This window comes from Numida meleagris, chromosome 5 (genome assembly GCF_002078875.1).
Source record: "Numida meleagris isolate 19003 breed g44 Domestic line chromosome 5, NumMel1.0, whole genome shotgun sequence".
Classification (NCBI taxonomy): Eukaryota; Metazoa; Chordata; class Aves; order Galliformes; family Numididae; genus Numida; species Numida meleagris.
In genome coordinates this window covers 65,520,849-65,546,926 of record NC_034413.1, presented here as the reverse complement: position 1 = coordinate 65,546,926, position 26,078 = coordinate 65,520,849, and the positions used below count along the sequence as shown (strand labels likewise).

Here is a 26,078-nt window from a genome sequence, read left to right as displayed (position 1 = left end):
ACTACCAGATAGTCTATTTTTTTTTTTTGCCTTGCCAATGAGGAATAAAGAAATAACCTACAGATAAATCCAATCCAGCAAAGGATGGTTTTCCTTATGGAAAGGCTACAATTTAAATACCTGCTTACACTTTAAAGAAACAAATTTTTAAATAGGGAAAAAAAAAATAGAGGCCCCTCAATGCTTAAAGCAACTTTTCTAAAGACATAGGGAAAGCTCTAGTCAGTTGGAACAATGCATACCCCCTTCTGAACAAGCTTCAAGGAAGAAAAATAAGAAGTGTTTGTTTTGTCTCAAAACACAGCAAATTGTTTTCTTTCAAGTCCATTTGATGACAATAACAAAAACCTCTCTGGGTTTCCTCCGAGCTCTTCTTTAGGTAAAATCCACGAGCTAGTGTACTCGGAGCTACGGCACAACAGAGAGGGAACAGAACAGATCTCTCCCGGTGTCTCCCAGAAGTCATAATTCAGGCTTTGATTTGAGAGAGGTGCATTTACATGCAAAGAACAATTCCCACTTCTACTCGTAAGATTAGCAGAAGGAAAGCCTTGGAAGCTCAGATGAAAAAAAACCTGCCTGACCTCAAGTTGTAAAGGTCACTCAAACTCTGCTGGACTGCAAAGCTTTAATCTTATGGCAGGGAGGCCACAAATGGAAGATGGTGCCAAAACCTGCTCTCAGTCACTGTAAGGCTCGAGTCCTTCCTTTTACTTTTCAGTGTAAAAGCAAAAAAAATTGGAGCAGTGACCTTGAGACTTCTTCTCCAGCCACATGCCATGCTCCCTACGTGCCCATGGCTCCACGGAGCATCATTAGCCCTGTAGGAGCACAGTTCCCAGAGGACCCCTCAGGTTTCACCATCTTCCCCACTCTCCTGCTCTTCTCTAATTGCACTTTTAAGGGAAAGAACGAGCAGCTATATTTCTTATTAATAGCATAAGTGTCTTTAAAGTGCTGTTAGCTTTGCTGCTTCTTATATTTTTAAAGCATTGTATGAAGGGTTAAAATGCACAGAACTCACTGATAACTGGAGCTAAATGACTAAATTTCTGTGCTGCTTCCAAGTAGTAATTTTTGTCTGACTGACAAGGTCCTTGTCTCTTTGAGTAGCAGGGTCACAGAAGCCATCAGTCAATTACCCTTTCCCAGTCCAATGACTGCCTTTTCACCTCTCTGACTGAAAGGACTTAACAGTGTTATTCACACTTCCACGACTGTAAAGCTCTCCATGATCTCTATGGATAAGAGATGCTCTTCAGATAAAAGCTGGAAACCTTGTGATGTGTTGCTTTTCTTTTGGTACATTTGCACGGCTCTATGCTAGCACAGGTGGAATTACAGAGTCGACAGCTGTCCATTCATTCTTGTTTCTTCCTCACCATCTTTTATTTCCCTCCTCTGCAGTGGCCTCATAGACTTGAGTAATGGAGAGAAGGGAAGTAAAACACAGCGCTAAATGCATGCCTGGCTCCATTCTCTTCACTGGAATTACACCAGGAATGAATTTAGGCATAAACTCTTTTCATTAGTTGTACAGCAACTAGAAATGCTAAGCAACGTTGTTCCAAAGACAGCCAGTTTACATGCAACAGCTCATCACAGTAGCACTGTGCATAGTTACCTTCCCTTCATAAAGAGCAGAACTAGAAATGAAATAGTTAGATGCTTTAAGCCAGAGCCCTTCACAAAAGGGAGACAGCAGCAAGTACTGAGTTATAAATTGGGGATATTGCCACGTAGTCTTTATTCCAATACTGGTTATGTGCATTTCAAGAAGTTTTTCAAAGTTGTACCCTTAAACTAATAAAATCCTCACGGTGGGTTCCTGCATGCAATTCCTCCATTGCAGATTGTGCATTCAGCAGGGGAGAGGAGTTTTGTGTTTAGCCGCGGCTGCAAGCATTTCGCTGGCTGATTCAAATTGCTCAGAGGAGCCTGACAGTTCTCCCAAGTGTCATGAACAGAAGATGCCCATGACTTGTTTGGTTTGAGAAAGTAACTCCTGCTTTGCATAATCACCTTCCTCTTTGTCACATGCACATTGTTCCGGCATCACAGGTCTGACATGTAGCCACTATTTTAAATTGCTCTCTACATACGGTTTCAGTGATGTGGAATGGCCATCTCATTACCATAAAGGTCAAAAGCTGAGGTGTGCAGCGTACTGCAAATACAGAGGCTACTGGGCTCTCTGTTCCTATTGTCTTTGAAAGTCAAGACTCTTTCCACTTAGCAGCAATGTTGAGCACTTAATTGCCCTATGTGGAATTAATTTCTTCAGTAATAATAAACTAAGTTAATCACAGTTGCAAGTCTGCCTTCAGTACAATTACTCCAACACTGATTTTGACTCTTTGCTCACAGATCAGTGTGTTTGCATAGAAATGAGGAACCAGTTGATATTTCAGTCTTACAACACAGTCAGTATGTTCAAACATTCAATTCAGGTTGTTGGCAAGAGGGATGAGAAGAAATAAATCCAGCTGTGAATGAAATACCCAAAATGCTAAGAAAAAGAGAGAACACTACACACACTCATTAAGACATCCTACGGTCAATTTTATCATGAAGCTGTATTTGACTTTATATCAGTCAACTTCTACTGCAGGGATTATTTAGAGGTTTATATACATGAAGTGCATGAAAAGAGACTGGCAAAATACTGATGTGTTGTTCACTCTCTTTACCCTGAACTTTGAAAAGCAGTCTAACCAAAGAACATACCATGACTCAGTTCTCACCTGGGGCTTTGTTTTTTAACCGATATACATTGCTTCTCCCATAGACATTCCAAAAAAAGGTTTTTTTTTTCTTAAAAAAAGACAGTCAAGCATACAAGACTTCTAAGATGGGAGTTCACAATTTTCTTCTAGAGCAGGTAAGAGAATTGACTCAGCCCTATCGCTGAGTCCATCTTGTAGGTCAAAATGAAAAAATAATTTATCCATTTTTTTTAAAATCTTCCAGCTGGCTTTTATGTGCATTATTTAAAATACAATGGGCTGCAAAACAGTGAACTCTGATTAAACCTCGATTAGAATCTGAAGTGACACGAAGTGACACTGAACAGCATATCAGCTCAGTACATCATAACCCAGTCCCTTTTCTTCAGTCCATGAAGGAATGTGTGCATCTAAAGACATAACCGGTTCCTGCTTACATTGGGATCACACCCAAATTGTACTAGACACTGCCAACAGCACATCACTGTACGTCACAGTTCCTTGAAGTGGCAACACGAAGGCAGAGTAAGAAGAGAAAGGATTAAAATATATATGCTAAGTGCTAGATGGATTGATGTCCATAGGTAATCAGGCCTCAGGATGTGGAAGAATCACGTAGCCCATAGCCAGACTGATTAAATGCATTATTTGTTACGTTACTATTGAACACATTGCACTTCCACTATCAGTTTTCATACCTCAAAGAGTTGAATGAAGGTAGATGGAGATCTCTTCTTGCGCTAGCTAAGGAGGACAGTGAAGATATCACTAATCAAAGCCATAAGGACACTCCTAATTCTTGCCCAGTATTAGTCAACCTGCAGATAGCCGTATCAGTGAAGTTTGACTTCCTACACATCAGTAAAAATATCATTCTTAAATGGGAGAAGTAGATTAACAGGAACTTGCTACTCCTCTTCTTGTAAGTCTCGAGATGTTACACACACAGCAAGTGCTGTAGTTCCTCATTACAAGCATGCAAACAGGAGATACCAAAGAACACTTCTATCTGAAGACAATGCTCAAGACAATTAATTATCACCAGAAGGTGTTTTAACATTTTAATTCAATTAAGCAACTAGATTGTAATGGCCTTCATTACAGCAACACCAGAAAAGCTCCCCAGCTTTTAACACACAAAAGCCTGCCACCACTTTGAGTGAGGTAAGGAAGTACCAATCTCTTGCATGGAGGTGGAGCACCAGGTGAAAGCAAACTAAGTAAAGTTTCCAATTTCCTGTCTTGTCACCACCTGTGCAGGACATTCCCACTCTGGCTGCAGGGAAAGAACCACCCAGCTCCTCAGAGATCTCTCATTTCACCTGATGAGTCAGTGTCTGGAATACAAAACAGGATTCAAATCCCAGTTAAGAAGTGTGGTAGTTGATATAATGAAGCCACCCAATGCCTCACACCCAAATTCCCGAGAACTACAATCCAAACCTCCCTGCTGAGCTGGGTAGCTCTGGTACAGCATGAATACGGCAGACAGCCATCAATCCCCTTTGTCAGAAGTAGGCAAAAAAAGCTTCCACAATGCAACATGACACTCAGCAGTTACCTCTTCCCTCAATCTCTCAAGAGTGCAAAAATCCACTAGAATGGTCAAAAGTAGAAGTTGTGAAGGGTCACCTGAAAAAAACCCACCCAATATCACACCTCTGATTTCTTTAGGGAATCACAAAGCACAAGGGGATTTCTGTTGTCTTCCAAGTCTGACAGCAGAGATTGGATTTATGCAAATTATAAGGTCAAACTAATTAGGAGATAGGCCATAGGTATAACTCAAACATCCAAAGCTGACATGTGTAAAATTCTGCATGCTAAACAATCAAGGTGCTTAGAGTCAGAACATTCAGAAGTGGTTGTCTCTATGGAGTGAAATTTAAGGAAGGATTTGCTGAACTACATGGCTGTTATAGTCTGTGTGTTTTACAGCTCTCACAAGAGAAGACGAAGTCCTGCTCTTATCTATATTTCTGCAGCACAATTAAAATCTATTTCTCAGATACCTCATGAAATGAAAATGCTATTTTGTGGATGGCTGTGGCAAAAATTCATTTGCAGTGGAATATAGTTGATGTAAAGGAATGGAAGTTCAGACCCAATTTTCAACCACTGTGCATCTATAAGCCAGTAACTTGCTTACATTTGGGTGTCCAGTTTTTTCAAATTGAGCAATCAATGTCTTATCAATAACTAGAGATAGAGAGGGTGTAAGAAGAGACCGATTTCAACTATACCATTTGTACTACCTGAAATTATATGCATAATGGTCAATATGCAGTAATTAATAACTCTTTTGGTTAGTTTAAGAGCAGAGGTGCAGATAAAATTAGGTTTTATGTAGCAGAAAACAAATCCATGCATGTTTTATGATGAAATTAATCACCTAATTTAACTGTACATTGACTTTTGCTAGCTAATACAAATACATAAATGGATAAATGCTTCTTTTAGTAGTCTGAAGTTTTTCTCCCTGCACTTATCAGGTGAAGAGGAGAGGGAAAATAGAGCCTGAGTTTACTTTATGACTTTTTTCCCCTCCCACATTATGCTTCTAATATCAGTGACAGATAATGGCCTACATTTCCTAGCTGAGAAAGAGTGCCTTTCTCAAAACAGTAAGAGAAGTGGCACTCATGAGGTTTGCTCTTACTACTCACAGTATGACAGAGTAATTTTACTCGTACCTGATCCATCTTGTTTCTTCAGTTCCATTTCTTTTTTCCCCCACTCATCTCTGTCCTCTCCTTCTACTTAAGAAGTCATTTACTTGGCTTCACAGTTCATTAAAATATTCCCTGCTTCAAAGCCCTTTTACAATAACACATTACACACGTTAATTAATACATACATGAAATGATTTTAAGGCAGTTGCTGTCTTACAGTTTTCAAGTGACCTCCAGTTTCCACTCTCATTACTATCTGCATGGGTAAAGTCCATTTGACACAGTACGCACACAGTGCAAGTTAGGGAAATCCCAGAGTTCTCCGAATACCCCGCATGGGTGAGGGAGCAGTCAAGCTGGAGCAATGTGAAGGTGATCTGTGGTGGTCGAATGTTCTTTTCTTTCATTTTCCTGTCATATAAGAATTTGCTTTGAATTGGACAAACAGTTCATAATGAATTATTTACTTGATTGACAAAATCTCTCTGAATTATTTGTGAACAATTTACAATTTTCTCATTAATTAGTTTAAATCATTTGATACATAATTTCACGATGCATCCATGTGCATAAGTTAAGTTTTGTAAATATCAGCTTTCTGTTTGCAATAAACAACCCTAAGCACATCTGAGGCTTTTTTGGAGAAATATTTTTATAATTAGAGCCATTATTTTAAGGCAGAAAAGTTCCACTTAAGAAGTTTAAAAATCTACAAATTAACACCATTCAGAAATTTTTAATTGATATTTGGCATGAAAAATTGGATATTGAATTTAGATATATAAATATTGTATACCATAATCACAGCCTGAAAGATATATATACATTATTGAAGAAGTAGACGCACTGTGTTTGGAAGATCTATTTTTCATTTTTCCAGCTAAAGACAGACAGTTGAGAAGAAATTTCATAAGAGGCTTGAGAGATGCCATCCTAAAATATTAAAGGTACTTAATTTACTACAGCAACATCCTTAGCAGCACTATAATAAAAGCTCCGTCTGTCTGCTCTTCCATTCTTTACCCTAACTTCAAAAATCTTATCTATAGCACTCGTAAAAATGTCGTGCACTTTAAAATTTAGCTTGAAAACAAAATCAAAGAGAGGGAAAAAGCTGCCTAAATAAGTTTTTTTGGACTGTTTACAAACTAAAAGACAGAAAATATTCACAGATGTACGGAGACAGCTTGCATCTCCCTCCTGGTAAGAAAGGCCACTTTTGTTTTCTAGCTTCTTTCAGTCAACAGTTGCTCACTGACCTCTAACGCCTAAGCTTTAAAACTTGCAACTCAGAAAGCATGAATAAGATATCTCTGAAATACGTACGCTTTAAAAATAATAAGCAGAGTTAAGAGATTTGGTGCTGTTTTCAGGACCAAATCCTCAGCAACACTTGATCTGAAGAAAGTTCCCCTGCTTGGGGCAGCAGGTTGGACCAGAGGACCCCCACAGGTCCCTTCCACAGTACCTTTTCCTAAGAAGCTGCAAGTTCATTCTGTGGGAAGGACTCATGCTTGCAAAGAGCTTAAGTTTGGATTCCAAACTTAAGCTGTTTTTTTTTTTTTTTATTTTGAAGGTTGCTTCTTTAAATGGAGACAGTAGCTATGTAATGAGAGAACTTAACTGCCATATGTCTTCTCCAAAAGTGCAACTTCGGTGGCATCATTTCTGGTGCTCCCATGATAAAGAGTTGTTTGGTTATTTTTTCACTTAACTAGGCTTTTGACTACCAGTTTACACAAGAACTAAAAGCTTTGAGTAGTTTGACTGAAAGAATTAATAACTGTTATTTCCAGAATGGAGACATTTTGAGTACTTGTAAAATGCATTGCTTTTCTGAGGCACCTAAGATCCAAGATTCTAAATGTCTTTGCTGACGTTTATTTTTCTCTTCAAATACTTTTGTAAGAAGGGTCAGAACTAAGGTTAGGAGAGACTCAAAACATTCCACTGAAAGGCTCCATGACATTTCCAACCTCCTATTCTTCTGCTCTAGCCAATAGAATCATCCCCACACTCAGTTCAGCACCTGCACCACTATGATAAACCTTGGAGCTTTTCTAGTCTATCAAGTTAATGACATGCATTTTAGACAAACCTTTTAACTAAGCCACCAGTACTATCAAGGAGCAGTTAGCTTACAGATACAAGAATTCTGCAGCTTTATGAGGTCCCTAAACATATATTTACATGATAAATGGTAATAGACTCATCATACACCCATCCTGTGCATAGGGAGACTGACACTCCTAAAGCTCCATGTAATGCCATGATGCTCAGCAGCACTAGCTGCAGATGAGACATCTCTGCCATTAAGCCAACCTTGATGCTAGGTCTGGGCCAATAAATCAAATCACTCCTAATGTTGTTCTACATTAGCATTGCATCAGAGCCAGCTCTGCTTCCCAGGCAGATTAGATTAGATCACTCCTTATGTCACTCTGTATTACCTCTGGTTGCCCACAGCTTTGTGGGAGAACTGTCAAGGTACAGATAAAATCCAAGCAAACATGCTAATAGATAAGATAAGGTGAAACAGTGACATAGGAATCCCTGCAGTGCTTTTGTACCAAGAGGAAGTCCTCTGGTAAAGGAATTATGCTTTCCATGACTGTTTATTTAATCTTCGACAGTTTCTTACTGAGATGAGAAACTGAATTCCTCTAACAACACAGCACACATACAGCTGCGAGTAAAGGTTGGATCCATTGCCAGGCTGTTTCCTGGAGAATTGTATTGTGCCTGTAGAATTCTTTATGGACAATTAACCAAGTCTAGAGATAATATGATAGACAAGAGTACATCTTCACTTTACTTTCAGTAAGGTCTTCTACTGGAAGAGCTCGAAGTGTTTTCATGCCATGCAGCAATTCATTTGCCAATACCCACACAAATCTGGAATGACCAACTTATGGAATTTCAGCTCATGATTCCCTATTTTCTTCCTTTCTTTACCTAATACAGTGCATTTGCCTTCATAATGTCCTCAAACATTTTACACAACGTTAATTTCAGACACCTAAGCCCCAGTTGCACAGGAGTTCACGTTTTTATACATACATTGCTTCATTCTTATCTATTCGAAACCTATCTCTATAATAACTGCTCTAATGCTCTCTTAAAAAGACCTCTGTGGTATTCAGATCAGGACAGTACCTTTATGAAATGGTGGTGCGTCCCATAAAGACTCCAGAGACAATATACTCATGTCAGTACACCTGTTTGTTAGTATCAGTACTAATTTAGTCAAGACCTACATAAAAGTCTCTTCTGGACACTAAGACATGCCCATGAAGCATATTACAGTTAAAGACAATATTAGAGGGAAAAAAAGCATTCTTCATTTACATAAGTTAAACTGAAACAAAATACATATACTGCACCTTCAATCCTCAAGGTAAAGACTGAAGCCAAATCCGCATCCTGCAATTCCAGCCTTCTTTTCCAATCTTCTCAGGTCAAAAAAGGTAGCTATAGAAATAAAAACAAAAGATAAGGATTCCCCTCTTGATAACGGGCAGCAGAAGTGACTACCAAGTCAAAACAGCCATATAAGGCAAAGGAACCATGAAAACATGTAAAAGGGCTCTGTTTACTCCTCAGAATCATGGCCGATCTAATAAAAACATCCCTGCGCACCAGCTTACAATTCCATCTGACTAGCTACACCTAACCTAATGATTCAAAGACTAATTAGTTCATTTACTTTACGGCTCATTTGCTGCAGTAACAATGAAACATTATCTAGATACTGTTCTTCCTGCAGGGGCCAGGAAGACTATTAACAGAACTTCAAAAGAAAGGAAAAATGAAATTTCCATTATACCTTCCCATAAGCAGCAGATCAGCTTACATTCATTCTTATAAAGAAAGGCTCAGTATTCTAGCCCTGATCCAGCAAAATATTAAGCATGTCCTACAGACTAAGTGCAAGTGGTCTCAGCAGTTGCAGCACCTACAGTATTCCCATTTTCACAGTTGAGCACAATCTGAATGATTTCAGAATAGAGCAGTGTATCACTGTCTGTGAATGAAGCAGTTTGAATGGTATTCACTAACACGTCTATTCAGAGAAGAAAGGAAAAAGAAGCTAATTGCACTGCAATTTATGCTTCTTCTTTCCTGTTACTTTATTGACATAACTCCTTATCATTTCTAGTTACCTGGAGAAAGGGGAAACTTGAAACTTTAAGTTATCTGAAATAACTGTCAGCTCCTGCCATAGCTAAATTTCATAAATGCTACACTAATGCAAGCAGACTCAATCTAAAGTTCAGAAGAACCTGGATTATGCACATGTTAGTATTGCTTTTTTAAACTAGGTAATCAGCTTTAATAGTCCTTTCTCTGTGACCACTTTACCATATCACTACATGATTTACCATACTAAAGCAGAGGTTTGGCACTCAAAAACAGGTTCTGCTTCTGCATCTATCATTCCCTAATGACCACTTTTATTTCTCTTTGGATGAGGTACACTCGTTAAGTTCCCCAGATCATCACTTCTCTGCTTCTAAATTGCCGTTACGGAAGAGGCAGGGAGTGCTGCCTGTATTTTCCCCCACATTTGGTTAGCCAAATGGCCCAACTAACACTCATGTTGGTGCAGCTGAAGAGGTGCTTTGGAAGGGGGAATGAGAAGCTGGAGGGCAGAAGCCAGCAGCTCCTTAAATCAGAGGCGCCGCTATGGAAGAAAGTACATGAAATCTTAGTGCTAACCTTTAGAAAACAGGCAGACTGCAAGCAAGAATAATTGTTATGGGCCAAACCCTGCTGGTTTTACTCATGCTGGAAGTCCTATTGCCATTAAACGTAACTGTATGTGTGAATTAAGCAAGCAGTGTTTGGATTTTTATTTATGTAGTCTCCCATGCAATAACACTGAATGGAAATACACTTGTTTACTTTTAAAGGCGCTTCAAGTTTTACTGTTACAAGAGTGTCACTGCCTTTGTGCTGCTTTTCTGCAAAATAACAGTCTTTCATAAATACTGCCCTTCGTTTCAATTCCTCATTTTTAAATCTTCACATTTAAGCTACAATACAAATAGGTAGGTTAGTGCTCATTACATGCAATGTTTCTGTATCTTCCTGAGCTTAATTTAAAACAGATACGTTGCTGTCTTCCAAATATGTTGGTTTCTGATATTCTAAACAGATTTTTAGTGTAGATACATGCTCTACTATTTTCCCTTTCACCCGAAATAAAGTTTTCCCTGATCGCTCTTGCTACTGCAGAGAAATACATTATCCATTTTGCCCTGAAAGAAATGTGAAAAAGGAAAATGCTGATGGCACAAGAAGCAATTTGAATCCCATGATAGAAAACATAGCCCTAGCAAACAATGCACTGTAATAAGTAATAGTATAGGAACACTGTTTTTTTTGGGGGGGTTATCAGAAGAGAAATGCAAGGTACACATTTTTAAACAAATAAATGTTTCCTTTTGCCCTTTTTTCAGCAGCAGAAAGGTGGTAGATGCAAGCGAATAGATTTGAAAAATACATACCCTGCCTATCACTCAGCAACTACAGAATTGGTTTTGGTTTTAATAATGTGAATTGGTTCCACTTCTGTACAAGCAACTTATGAAGGACAGACAACAGATAGAGGTCAGGCACTATTACAGCAAGTCATGTCCCTCAGGCTGTTCTGGCACCCTTTGCTGTTATTTTCATTGCCATTATCCTGTGTGTAGAATAGCAAAGGAAGCAGTATATCTTTAAAAACATAAAAATGTGTTGCGCTGTTTGTTTTAGGCTTTGCTACAAGTAAATCAGATTTAGTAGGAGTGATTCACCAGGTACATATCCTTCCTTAAGTGTAATAGCTCTACGCAAGATCGCAGAGTTTCAGGGATGGCAAAGCATGCATTAGGTGTTATCCAAGTGCATAGTTTGCGTCCTGTGCGACTACCAGAGCTCATTACACTGCTCCTGATGTACCAGGATGAATTTAAAAGTTCGTGAAGTGCTGCCTTGTGACAGGCAAACTACTTCTGACACAAAGCTGAAAGTTGCTGCTAGTTAGCAGTTCTTTGGTGACCTTTCAGAAGAGAAGGGATGGACTTGGTCCAAGTTATAGCACACAGACATCCGCATCAGCACCACGAGCACTTCTGTTCTGCAGAAGAATGAATACAATCATTCTGGAGGGCAGGGGTTCCCAGCCAGACCTCACGTTTCAGATGCATTACCCACAGCTCATCCGTATGTCCTCCATCCCTTTCTTAGCATTACACACTCCGACCATATGCACCATAACAAGTGATGAGACACACAGATGATGATACACAGATTACTGGGCAATACTATTTTTCTTGTTTAACTTCTTATGAGAATCATCACAGAGAGGATCAGCTATTATCTTAGGAGCATTATTGCCACCAGAAACATCACAATAAAAAGTGAACACAAACATAAACTAACTCATCTGAAAGAGATTCACAATTGGGCTTAACCATGGCTTTTGAAAGGGCCTGCATTACTGAAGTGACTTCACTGAGGGCTGATTTTTAAGTCATACATACATTTCTGTGCTTCCTCTAGGAAGAGGAATATTAGGAAAAAAAAAATCACACTTCTGTTGCAGAGAGCAGATACTTTCTTCAGCTGTAAGATTACCTTCGGAGACCAGCACTCAGTCACTGCTCCTCTGCCCACATAACCCCACAGAAAAAAGTGAATGCCCATAACTGCACCTCGCCAGCTGCTCCATTCCTGAAATGTTTTTTATATTTGGGCTGAAGTCATCGGAAAATTTCCTCTTTTTTTGGAACAGAGGGACTTTCTGCAAATATGCTCCCAGAGTTAATTAGTGTGCTCTCTGCTATTTGCTTGCTACCTGCCCCACACAGGGGCTACACGTCACTGCTTGGCAGGGATTGTAAAGCAGCTCGCTCTGTACAATAGAAGCTATGATTTATATTAATATTTTCAATGCATATTTAACTGCAGAAAACCAGATTACGCTGACAGCTCATGTTTAATCACCACTGTTGTAAAGTAAGGCATAATTTGTTGCCATGTGTATACACATCAGCTCTTTTGCCTCAGGCAATCACCAGTTCGTTGCCAAATCTGAAAGAAATTGGCAATTTTAAACAAATATAGATATATATAGCAGAAAAACTTTCACAGTTGAGTTTATTTCTTCCAGTATGAGTGCCAGGGATTTGGAGGAGTGACTAACAGGAGAAGAACTTGCAGTTCTACTACCTACATACACAAATAGAGTGTATCCAGTCCGTATAGACTGGAACTTACAAAGGCAGTGGAGAGAAGTGTGAACAGTCTGCTTGAAAATCACTGGCGAGCAGTAACAAAATGAGAAGTGGCTTGCCTTAAAAACAGAATCCAGTTACATCTTATTTCATACGTTGATACTGTATAAACATCTATAAAACTACAGGGTTATTTTAAGTGAGCCAAGTGTCTTTCTAGGACAAGGTAACTAGCTTTTTAGGTCAGGATTGGTTTTGGATCAAACTCAGAAATGCTTTTGACACAAACAAAATGAGATAAGGAAATATAATCTCAATGAAGATATTCTAAAACTGCTACTAAAGTTTCTCCAAAACTCTTGGTTTTCTGCCAAAAGAAAGCGGCATACTGAGTAAAGCTCCTGGAAGAGTCTAAGCTGAGCTCAGTGCTATTTTTATAAATTACCCAAATGATGAAATAAAACACACAGTAATTAAATTTGCAGATAGTATCAAGCTAAGAAGATGCATGAGGACTGGAGAGGACAGCACTGAAATTCAAAATTTATGTAGACAATTTGGAGAAACTGTAATAAATAAGATACAATTCAGTGAAGACAAGTGCAACATACTGCATTTACGTAGAAATCATCAGCTGCACTGATTAGGATCACTGCACAACTAACTACAGAACAATTAGGAGGAAGATGTGTTGGCTAAAGGATTACAAACAGAACACAGTGCTTTTTCCTAATGAAATTGCCCTGGAGCTGGAGGGCATGATGAAGACGTTACATACTGGACATTCAAAGTAGTTCTGCAGCCAGAGACTGGAGACTGTACAGACTTGAATACACCAAACATCAAGAAAGATATGAGTCACTGAATAGCTGAGAGCACAGTGATCAAAAGTTTAGAAGAGATTCTGTGAAGAAACATTGGGAGAATTGCGTTCAACTTAGCCAAGTCCTAAGGATTCATAACAACAGACTTCAAGTAACAGAAGTTTCCCCAGAAGTTGCTGTTCCTGCCCTCTCTGGCAGGATGGTTAACTTGCAGCCAGGAGCATCTAAGCACACATTAGATAAGCATTTGTCAGGAATAACTTGGAGTTATTAACCCCATCTTCAGGGGGCTGAGGGATCTCTTACAGTCCCCCCAACCCAACTGAAGCAATGACAGGTTTGAGGGAGTGGATGACAGACTCTAGATATTCTGATCATTTTATCATCTGCCTGCTCATTTAAAAAGTACACAAGATGTCAGTGATACAATACTGGAGCCAACTTCGACCTGAGCTTGTCCAGATAAAGTATTAACTAAACAGATGGCACTGATAATGAAGCTAGATAATGAGAGTGCTTAGCACAATGAAAGGTAATTAACTTGCCAAAGCGCTCATGACAGGCTACATGATGCAACACATAGGGACCTACAGCTAGAAAAGAAGGTACAAGCCTAAGTCTGGTCCTGAAAGATGGAATCTGAAACTGCTGCTGGAGTGGCTTGCAGCAGCTTGTGGCTGACCACCTGCCCTTGGTGAAAGCCCAGAGCCAGTAAGAGCAGCAGCCTCTGGGGAGCAGCCAGCTCTGAAGATTGCAGCGAGGAATCCTTCCCGCAATGAAGCGTTAAGAATGAAAATATTGGGTTAGCTTAGCCGTCCTCAGAGTGTTTGCTTTTACCATTCTTTTTTGAGTCTGCTGCCTTTTAGCTGCATGTAAGTAAACCGAAACATAGCTTTTACTTGGTTTTATTGCAGATAAAAGGGGAAGACTCACCTCACAATCATCCATCTATTATGCTGCCCCATATTAATTTCCTCTTAGCACCATCTTAAACATCCTCATGTTTACTTCTCTGGGAATTGTTTTTGTATTTCTTCATCAGTTCAGTTGCTCTCTTTAGGACCTCTTCCATTATTTCATATGCCTTTTGAGATGGAATGACGGAGATTGAACACTTTAATACAAGCAACAGTGCACCATAAATTTCTGTAATGATGCTCATTTTGTCTTAATACAATCTAACATCTCTATTTCTTTCTGGACCGCACAGCACTTCAGCCTTCTCTATGCTGTTCCCTGCAACGATCAAGTATTTTTCTCAGAGTTGTTACAGCTAATTTAGAATCTATCAGGTAGTATGATTAGTTCCAATTGTCCCTTCAGGATCAGTTACCATCAGCTGTCTACCCTGAAGCTCACCTGTCATTTATTATGGAATGCTCTATCACTGCTTGATCCTTTGCATTCTTCGCGCCTCCTCATAGCTAACAAGCCCTGTGTAACTTCACCTCACCAACAGAAAGAAACCCTATTTACTCCCTTTCCAGAAATACAGGTCCTTACATTACTCAACTATTAATCTTTTCCTCAAGTCCTTATTTCTTACCTTCAAAATCTTCCTAATCCACAAGAGAGCTTTCTTCTACTGCAGTGATCATTTTTTTCCTACAGTGGCTTTATCCTCATAAACTGCATTTACTATTGTATTTACAAGATTTCCTCTGTTCAAGTAACAAAAAAAATTCTAATAGGACGCAAAGATAGTGTTTTCCTTTACAGGAACTATTTTGATTCATTCTTTGATAACAACTTTATCTAAATGTTTCATAAAACTCCGTACCAGCATGACCACTACATTCTTTTTAGGTAGCATCCACAAAGCTGAGATTCACTCACTCAGACCATTTGTACTCCCTACATCTTCCCCTCTTCCCTTTAAGTATTTGCTTTATCTTTATGTTTGCCTTTCACTTAGATTTTCTACTATTTGAGGCTGGCTTTTACTCTTCTTTATATTTGGACAGTGTATAGCACAGGAAGACTGGAGCCCACATGTACAAGAAATACCTTAAAAAAAACAATAGTAACTTACTGCATGGAAAATGTTTCAAATACAGTGATTTACTTCTTATCAAGTGCAAACAGACATTTCTATCTCTCCTGCTCAGGTACTTCTCTGCTCAGCCCTGCTACTAATAAAAATAGTTCTCTTTCTTGGTGATTTTCTACCACTAACACCACACTGATCCAAAAGAATATTATTCTTAAATTAACTCTACTGGATATATAAGAAATGAATCTGGAGACCTCTGCCTATGCAGTTACCATCCTTAGACTAAGATGGTATCAATTCAGATGATGATTTTTCTTATCTCCACTTTGGAGCAAGTTTTCTCCATTTCCCAAAATGTAATTCAGCATAAAGAGTCAGAAAATTCCATCATCCATTCCATGGGTACATGACTCCACTGTTAATAAAATGATTGTTTGCAAAAGTAAGTGATTATAGAATAAAATGGCATTTACAGATATTAGCTAGCAAGCAACCCCTAGCTGATCAATTATTGACATTCAACACTCCCAGGTATCACACCTGGCCACAAAGCTACCTCAGACCAGTCTGTTGCATATGAGGAATGACTAGGATGAATAGTTCACAAAAATCACTATTTAGAGGTACAATTTTAGGTGATAAATAACCAACTGCAGTAGAATACTACAGTCTCCTGTGTAACCTCACTGTAGCAGTAGAAAGAGTTAACAAGAATGCAACACAGAAGGCAACCAGGGCATACTCAGATGATGGTAGGGAAATGAGTGACAACCAAGGAACCCATTTCCACGTCCACAGCTTGATCTGTCCAAGGCAGCAGTATGAAGCCAAAGAGCAGTAAGCTAAAAGGGACATCTCATAGGAGCAAGGGATGCAGGTGAGCTTGATGACAGAGGAGAGATTCGAGGAGAGCTTCCAAAGAAGCTGCATCATTCTCAGGTTCAGCGGATGGCAAGACTGAAGAGAAAGACTAAAGCAAGTTACGTGTTATCACACATTGCCAAGATGCCATTGTTAAGTGAGCACTATGCTTTAAAGAAACTGTGTTGTCATTGTTCTCAGAGACAGTCCGAGATTAAGATAGACTACTAGCCTACAATCCAGAAAAGACAGTGAAAACTCTATGATACTTCCTCAAGAGAAATCACAGATAGAGGCTACCTCAGGGAACAGAAGGTTAGAGATAGTATGCAGCAACCTAGTAACCACCATAAGAAAGTGGTGCCATTTTTCCAGTACCTGCCTTTTCATATAACTGCAGAGTCTCCTTGCCAACTCAAGTTTGTACACTAACTACATTGCTTACTTCTTTGTCAAACTCAGGAATACGTCAGCAGAATGCAGCCTAAATATCATCTCTACCTGAGCAGGAGGTCTGAGTTCATGCTTATGTGAACCCTGCAAATCAGGTCTGAGAAGAACTAAGCATCTACAGACCAAGCCTGCAGCCATACAAGCTCTCCTCTTCCTAAAGACTTCCTGAATTACCTAAAAGTGTCCAGAAATATTCTTATCTCAGTATTACGGCTACACTGGAATGGCACATGAGTCATAAAAGTCAATTAGCATGAAGTTCCTTGATTCCTAGCGTAGACATACCTTTAGATGCTTTTCTATGGTGCTGTGAACAAAACATTCCCAGTCAGAAGTAGAAATCAGCTTCCTCCACAGGGGACTGGAAGCTTGGAGCGTAGAAGCAGACAAGGAACTCCACTCAGCACTGACAGTTATGAAATCTATTGTTCAGCTTTTGGACTGAATCAGTGCTAAGATGAATCACTCTACATTTCATCTTCTGGTTTCCACAGACCTTTGAAGGTCTATGCAGTGGGCTACTGTCATTATTAAAAAAAAATTGACAAAGATGAAATAATTCCTAATGAAATGAGACAATCTCAGGATACTGAGTTGTTCCAGTAAGTGTGACATTCAGCACAATTTTAAGCTCTAGACAACTCCTACCAACAGACTTGTTACAAAATGAGAGAATGAGCAGCTTCACATAAAAGGAAACATCAGGACCATAGCTGATCAGTTCTGACAAAAATCCCTAGAATCTTCGAAAACAATTGTTTCTTGTAAAAAACAAGCCAGTATTGAATGAAAAAAACTTACCCAAACAACCCAAAAACAAAGAAAAATATACACTATTGTAATCAATGACATATGGCTGATTGACACGCTCTTTATGATCCTACAGTAGAGAGTAGAATCTATTTCTGGAAAGGACCTCCTGAAAAATTTAGTTATTGCTTATGAGAACACACGTTTTCACACAGGTACTTCATGTATTTGTCAGAATATCTTATACTTCAATGTGATGAAACATCAGGTTATTCTTCCATAATACTGGGCAACTGGTAGTAAGAGCTTAACAGGGTAAACATTTACAAAGTCTCCACTAAGTAAAAGCTTACAATTCATAATACACAGAGAACCAAAACCCTCTAAATAGTTTCAATAAAATCTTCATTTTAGATGAAGGATAGATGTATGCCAGTTCTGTTTTCACACGTATCGTTTGTTTCAGAAAAGGATAAGTTAAAAGAGATCTGGAAGTGTTGATGAGTTGCCAGAGTCGAAACTGATGTGGCATTTCCTTTCTAAGGCTCTGTTTTCAGAAATAGCAGCTTTGAACTTCACCTTCTGGGGAAAATTGCTCATGCTTATTCTCAACACAGAGATAAATGATTCTTGAGGGAAAATTTCAAGAAAAGCCATGACCATATTTTTTAGTTAGCAAGCGTAGAAAGTATATCAGGCACTTAACAATGAACTTCTGTGAATTCATCAGACCAGCAACAGAAGTTTCTGCAGCAGCCCTTCCTCTCATCTGTGCCTATACCCCAGGCAGGAAGGCAGCCACAGATGCTATTTACAATCCCTCCTCAGAATATGACACTAGATTTTAAGGCCAATGATATAACCCTGGAATTATGTACATGTGGTGCATTATCATTAAATTTGAGCTAAAGCTTAGGTTGCTGTCTGCACTTGATACGCAGCATCCACAAACTTGTCCATGTTGGACAGTAATATCAAAGAGTATCTTGCAGTAAAGCTGAGATACGCATGGCTGACCCTATTCTTCATATTTATTGATTTAAATCACAATTATATTTACCTTTCAAACATAGCTTTCACCAGTAGGTTTCCAAATATTCCACAGCGGAAGTCAAAGCTATCGGCATTCTGCAGTTGTGAAATTTGAAGTAAAGGGAGGTAAAGAGCTTTATCAAGAGTCATCCAAAACACAACAGACTGAAGGGAGGGATCATTAAGACGGGCATGGGGCCAGCGCAAAGAGAAGGACAGAACGCTACAAATGCGGCTCATGGAAAAGAGGTGCAAAAAAAAAAAGCAAAAGAGATGTAGAAACAAGGATAGTATATAAGTAAAATCTTAACAGGTAGAACAAGAGCAGTGCATTAGATCTGAACAGATGCAAAGGGTACAGTCAGGACCAGTGGAACATGTAGCAACAGGGGTGTGAGAAAGGAAAATATAAAAAGAAACTCTTTGATAGGGACCACGAGGGGGCCTAAAAAGGCCACAGAAGAAGAGGCTGCAGCAGTCCAGATAAAACCAAAGACATGTGTCAGCACAGGAGGGTTGAAGCTGTGCTCGGATGGCTTCTGACCTGTGTGACTCAAGGTTGTTGTTTTTTCAAAACTTCAAAACTGACACCTATGCTGCCATGCACACTCAGGCTTTGCTAAGTGTGAAACAAAGCAGTCGATTTGCTTTTCATGTCCCTCTTCTCCTCTAGAAGGATTTTCTCTGGGGCGCTTTTCTCTCTTGCTCTGATTTATTCTCTCTCCCACCACGTTTTTTCCCTTATGCTACTCTTTAGTACCAAGTTCAATGTTCCTTCTCCAAATTTGTGAGAGTAACTCCCTCCCTGGGTAGTACAAGGGTTTTTTTTTTTTCCCCCATTTAAATTGGTTTAAGCTTTGGTTTTGTAATAAGGGATTTTTCTTCTCTTCTGCATCCCTATGACCAACACTTCTGCCCTTTACCTCAATCAACATGAAAATGGCATTTGTGCTGCTATGTGCAAGGACCTAGCCTTAATGTCAGAATTTTTTGAGGAGAACAAGAGAGAGACAAAGAATTCACCCACCTCCAACGCAAAAATATTGGGAAATTTTCTCTTGCTATCACTTATCACGCCTGTGCGTATAGTAAGATGCTATATTTGCTTTCAGTGCATTTAACATTTCAAATGTGCCTCATTTAAAGCAGATCAGCCTGTCTAGAATTAAGACATACAATCATAGAAGTCAAGTACTAATAGCCTGGGCATAGCATAGCACATTCTTGAGAACATGCTGTTTCTTCTGATGTTTGCTAAGCATTTGCGGTATTTCTCTGCTATTAGTCTTCTAAGACTTTCTCAATACCTCTTAACCCTTTTCCATCCTTCACATGCATGAGCATTGGGCAATTCAAATTCAAATGTGCACCCTTCAGGTGCACATTTTTTCTAATGATCATCCACATATCCTGCATCTTCTTTTATTTTGGTCACAAATTACAGGCATTATAAGTTGACACAGGTTGCCTTTTATTTAACAAACAGCCTTTCTTCTGAAAAAGAAGATAAAAGGAAAGTCTTTACACCCTTTTACAACTGTTTCATGGATGGGATGTCCCTGAGAACTTTTTAAAATACTGTCACCAGACACAGGGATAACTGAGAAATACACAAAATATTTTTGAACGTAATTCCTTCAGTAATTGCTCATAAGAACTGTGGCTCTCCAGCAAGATCCTATTCCAAATGGCTAGATTTGGCTTTGTAAATAACTTTCATGTCTGATAAAAGCCAGGCAGGCTTCTGTTCCTAGCTGCACAGCGGAGTCCTTACATGACTTCAGGCAAGTAACTTACAACCACAATTTCCAGCCAATCGAGTAAGTTTCCACTCTAGTATTTCTATTTAACTCGAGACATCTTGTACCTGTTTTTCACTTTACTGATGAACTGGAATTCCTGCTAAGCTCTCATAAGAGCTTGAGGCCTGCCACAGTGCATCTCAGAGTAGCTGCCTCACTAGTGCAATCTCTGAACATCTCTCTGCATCACCATTGGCATGGCCTTCCTTACATCTCTCTGCAAGTGGTGAGTTGAGGAGTCAATATTTACACTGCTGAGACACAAAGGTCTTTGGCTGGAGCTTTTTCTTTAAGGGGAAAATACTCCGATTGTAGGAAAATTATTCCTGCTACAACAAATAAGACACAGGGGAAAAAAAAAATATCTTACAATATTACCCAGGAGCCAAATGCAGGTGAAGTCTAGGATAGCATAGCTTAGACGTTGCCCACATCTGCTTCATGCTACTGCAAGCATTTTGAGAAGCTGCCTCTGAATACTCGCTTCTCTTCTTGGGAATAATCTACATGCAAGAGGTCTACACTTCAACACGAGGAAGTAATCTCTTCTCACACAGCTTGTGACAGTCAGCTCTTTTCTACATCAGAAAGCAAACTGCAGTCCTCAAAATCTAAAGTTGAATACCAAATCAGAGGACTTGATACCAATATCGCTGACTGGTCAGAGAGGAATACAAAATAAGTTCCTACACATGGACGTTTTGATTCACAAAGAATCACAGTATCAGAATCAGATACTGTTTAAGTTGACTGCAGGAACTATCCACTGTGGTTTAAAATCCTCAGGCTCTGCTTTTCACATGATGTGCTTTGGACCAAATAGAAGATTAAGACTTAAACAAATGTTTCCGGGATATCTGGATATTTAAACAACACAGAACAATTTGGACTCAAGTAACTATATCAAATCTTTGACTTCAACTGTGAGAAGATACCGGTACTTTTGGCAAGCACAGAGGACAACATTGGGAATCTTTAAAATTTATGTGCAGAAAATAACAAACACATTGCCAAAAAGTGTCACTTGCAGTTCCTTATATCAACTGCCCAACAGTAGGCATCTAAACAATGTACGTGCCTAGAGGTAATGAGCAGGAACAAATAACACAGCTTCTAAACCACTGCTTTGTCTTTCCAGCCGTCCTTGTATTCTTTTTACCTGCACCACATATTTCTGACACACAGACATAAACAACCATTAAATAAGCTTAATAAATGGTACAGCGTGGATGGTTTGCTTTTGTGCATATTTCACTACCAGCTCACCAAGGTCAGATCAGATATTCAACTTTACTTCTATAATGATGCTATTTAAGATCAAGTTATGGAAGACTGGCAGTTAGATCTGCTGGTTAGCAGGCTGAAGCACCCTCTGTTGGGTACTACTTCCTTTCCTTTCAAGAAATGCCAGGAGGTAGCTCTTAGTGTGTTTGTTGCTTTACTGCAAACATAAGATGTCAAAAATCACCCCCTTAACATATCAGTTCAACATTTGAAATAAATCACATTCTCATATAACTCATTCATTTTAAATCTTTTTCCAGTTAACCTCTATTTCTTTCTTCCAGTACTAAGAATCCGTAGTTACATTAATTATGGATAAAACCTCTTTAACGGAAAAAGTCTGAGGAATTACAATTATGCTTCCTATCCAAGAAATCAAAAATAACGATGGAAGACACAAAACGACTGCAAAATTTCTTTTATAAGTTACAGAAAAGTAGAAGGAAGATATTCACTCAGCTTTATTATTGCTTACCTCTAAGCCTGAAAGCACTCACGTTATGTCTGTCAAAATCCTGAAAATTCTTTGCTTCAAGCCTTCAAATACTGTGCAATGGGTTTAAATCCATTAGAGGAAGTTTTCATTTCAGATGCATAACATTACATTCAAGTCATCCAAGGACATTTGAAAATTTAGGTCTCTCGTACTTTCAAAGCCGATATTTTAATGATACTTTAGATAATGCACACCGGCTGCTTGGAATTACCTGTCTGCACTGGGATCACATCAAACTAGTCTTCATTTCTGTGTCTCTAGATGGGAATCACTGAGTTACTTATGTCATTCACTCTGTCAGCGTTGTGCTGTTGCTCATCATTTAAGCTAACAATGAAATAAAAGGTATTTCCCCTGTATTTTTGTCAAATTCAACTTTACTTCAGTTGATTCCTGGCTGTTTTTTCAGCTCCACTGAGTGGAAAATGATTCAAAAGTGGGCATGTTTTCCTGAGTTTAAACTTAGGAAGAATCATAGACTCATTGCTAAGAAAATGAGTTTATCTTGCCAACACCGGCGCCACAGGCAAACAAAAGAAGAGGCTGCTTGATTTCTCTGTAATGTCCTCCTACTCCCTATTCCAAGCATGTTTCCTGGGAACAAAAGGGATATTCAGCTCTCCAGCCTACTAAGTGGGAACCTGATGGAGAAACACCTGTGGTTTTGCTTCCCCAGCCCACTGGAACAACGGATGGTCACAAAATGGAAATATGACAGATGGGAGGGAGCTGTGTCATGCAGAGCGCTGCATCCCATTAGCTGACAAGCTCAGCCGTGCTAGCCAGCCAGGCTGACTGCAGAGAACGCCGCTGGCTTGCCACCGCCAGAAGACTTGTCCCAAAAACATTACTGCTCATTATGGAGAGGTTAGAGTAGGTGTAACAGAGTTAGAGTAGGCGACCTACTTATAAATTTGCTAGGTGATAGGTAAGGCTTGCTGTTCTTGAGGAGGCAAGATAGCTTTCCAGCCCTTGTGACTCAGCAGCCACACGCCTACACAGGCAAGTGGACAAGGCAGCGTGTGACTCAAGTCATGCTTTGTTCACTTCTCATAAAACTCACTTGTCAGAACAGTCTTCCCACCTGCACAAAGGTCGACAACAAAACTAATTTATCAGAGCCTCTACAATTGTCCCACTCCCCCCCCCCCCCCGAGCAAAGAGACTGATTTTCACCATTGCCATATTTACGTAAATCCCATTCTCCTATTTAGTACAACTACTAACTCCCTGTCTAGAACACATTCTTCTCAAAGGCTTCTTGAGAAGACTCCTTCACCAATCTAAGCTATCTGTATCTTCCATCTAAACTTGTTTTAGAAATATCTGGTAAATCTCTATTCCTTTACTGAAAACAGAATAATCCCTGTGAGAAGTGGGAAAAGATCTTCAAACTAAATACGCAAAACTAGCCAGAATTAGCAAGAAGTACCAGCAGAGAGGAAACAGATCACAGCAAGAAATCCTTGCTCTGTACTCTGGGAAAGGAAACTTCCTTGTTCTCTTAATAAAAAGACCTACTCGTAGTGCAAATTACATTGCTATGACTCCATTAAAGATTAATCATGCAATTTTTAATTACATACAGATTTAATGATTAGAATGAAGATTTTTCAAGTGCTACCTCGACCTTGCTTCCACAAATTCATCTGTAAGGATGACATGGACTTCTCAGGGTGCAGTCAGTAACTACTGTCACTGAAACACTAAGGCTGAGCACTGCCAAGAAACCCAGCTTGAGATCATATCGCTTTTGATGCTATTTAGCGATGCCCAGTCTTCCTTTTTTTTAGAAAAGATTATGGTGATTATTATGAAAAGATAGCTTTGTCATCCAGGAGTTTGCAGACCTCCTCCCTGCCTTTCCATCTGGCTTTTGGGTTGCCTTGTGCAGTACCAGGGAAGTGCTGTCTCATTGCTGAGTCCCTATAGTCATGAATGCAGAAAATTGCTGTTTATCTTATCAGCACCCTATACAGGCAGTGATACTGAATTACTGATACTGAAGATGCTTAAAGTCACTTTATTTGTTGAATATCTTATGACTATACCTTAGTATTTTAACTCCATACAACACAAGTTATCTGTGACGTAAATACCTACAACAAACTTTGCTTACATACTCATAGTTAACATAGTGATATGTAGAAGCTAATGATAGGCAACAGGAAAAGAAAATATTTTACCTGTGCTTCAAAAGAGAATTATGTTAACTACTGGGAAATTAAAGCTTTCTAGACATCATATAATATGTATGAGGTGTTATAATCTGAATGACTATTAGTGGATTATATGGGCACCTAGGAAACTCATAGGATCCAAATTCACTCTCAGATTTAAGTCCTAAGGAGGATCCCAAATTGGAAAGGTGGTTTCACAGTATAAATAGAAGTGTCCTTTTCCTGGAGCCCCCAGCCTTCCCAGACTCATAACACTTAGGAGCAAAGTCTTGCAAGAACACCACATTCATTCAAGTTAAGCTACAGCTTTCACGTTAATCCTCAAATATTATTGTCCTGCTCCTAACCCTAATCTGGATCTAAATTTTCATAAAAGATACTGAAGCTGCTCCATCCCTGCTGAATGGAGTACGGGATTTTACTTCAGCCTTACAATTGCAGAAGCCACAGCAGCATGCATATTTTATAGCTACTTTTAAAGCTGTATCCTCTACAAAGAGTTACTCAATACAGTAAACATCAAACAAAACAAGCCTAAGGGAGATCATCAAGCACTTCCACTGAAGGTCACCCTTTGACAGCTTCCTGAGCTGTAAGGAAGCCAGCTTCCCTCTGCTGCTCCCACTGCACCGCTCACAGGATTAGCTCCCCTCCAGCAGCTCACAGGTGGGTGGTTCATCATTATGGCCTTTTTGCTCTGACATTACCGTTCAGTCTGGGGCTCACACATCAAGCACTGCGCGTTCGCTCACAGTGCCGGTGCTCCCTCCGCGGCCCGGCGCAGCACCACGCCCGCTTCCCCTCAGACCCGCGCGCACCGGCGCCCTCACAGCGCGGCCTGCCGCTGCCGGGGCGCGCGCTGCCCTCTGCCGGCGCTCCCGCCCGCTCCGCGCCGTTCCTCGAGGGCCGCTCGCCCAGCGCCAGGGAGGAAGCAAAAGTCCTGCCTCGTTTCTGCACGCTACGGAAGAGATAAGATTCAGACCTGTTAGAAGATTAAGCGTTCTCCTCCTAAGCTTCTACTTAAGGCAATTAGTAGTTCTCCAGGTCTGAGCAGGAGGGATATGCGTGAGTTTTCTTAATTCCTGACAGAGCTGTGATGGACCAACGCCGTATGCTGTCAGGCAGACTCTGGCAGGGCTTGCCCTGAACTACCTTAGCACCAATACTATGTTATTCATCAGAACAACCACATGTTATAGTATATTAGAGGAGATTACAAAGGTGCACAACAGTATTTTCCTACTGTTTAGATTTTTGTCCCTTTAATTTGCCCTCTTACGTAAACCTTACCAGTTAAAATAATTGAAGTGTATTTAGAATTCAGTGTATAAATATACAGTTTAACAAAGACAGCAGATTTATTTCGTATCTGCATTACATTTGTCACTTCTGAGAAGCACAAGGTTTTATTGTGCATGGGGTATATGGTCTGATATGTATAGAGACATATTTCCATCCCAGAACCACAGGCACAAGCCTGAGGATAATCTCAGTTCTCCCAATTCAAGATCCTGATTACATCTTTCCACATTTTCCCTCTTTTACTGCTGTAACGCAATGAAAAGTGCAGTAATGATAGCAGAGTTACAAAGTCCTAGGCTACAGCAAGTGAGAACTTCCTCAAATGCAACAGCTGTGGGCACAGAAAGGAAAGACTCTGCTTACCTTTGGAAGGCCTGAGGTACACAGGGAACTCCAGCAAGATATCCTTGCCTCCACTGCCAACCCTTAAATGAGGTCTGGGAAGGGGTGGATCCTGGCTCCACCCCTTCCAGTCACTCA

The 26,078-nt window shown here is 39.7% G+C and overlaps 1 long non-coding RNA gene across 4 annotated transcripts; it reads right to left on the bottom strand.

Moving 5' to 3' along the window:
• Nucleotides 261-26,078, bottom strand: LOC110400513. Of its 4 annotated transcripts, none has more exons than XR_002439913.1 (4): nucleotides 25,962-26,078; nucleotides 8,782-8,869; nucleotides 5,584-5,809; nucleotides 261-4,063 (listed from the first exon to the last, which is right to left on the bottom strand). It is a non-coding gene; the product is annotated as an uncharacterized LOC110400513 (long non-coding RNA). The 4 variants fall into 4 exon arrangements; XR_002439914.1 differs by lacking the exon at nucleotides 261-4,063 and adding an exon at nucleotides 25,004-25,254 and having other exon boundaries at nucleotides 5,577-5,809; XR_002439915.1 differs by lacking the exon at nucleotides 261-4,063 and adding an exon at nucleotides 14,379-14,529 and having other exon boundaries at nucleotides 5,577-5,809.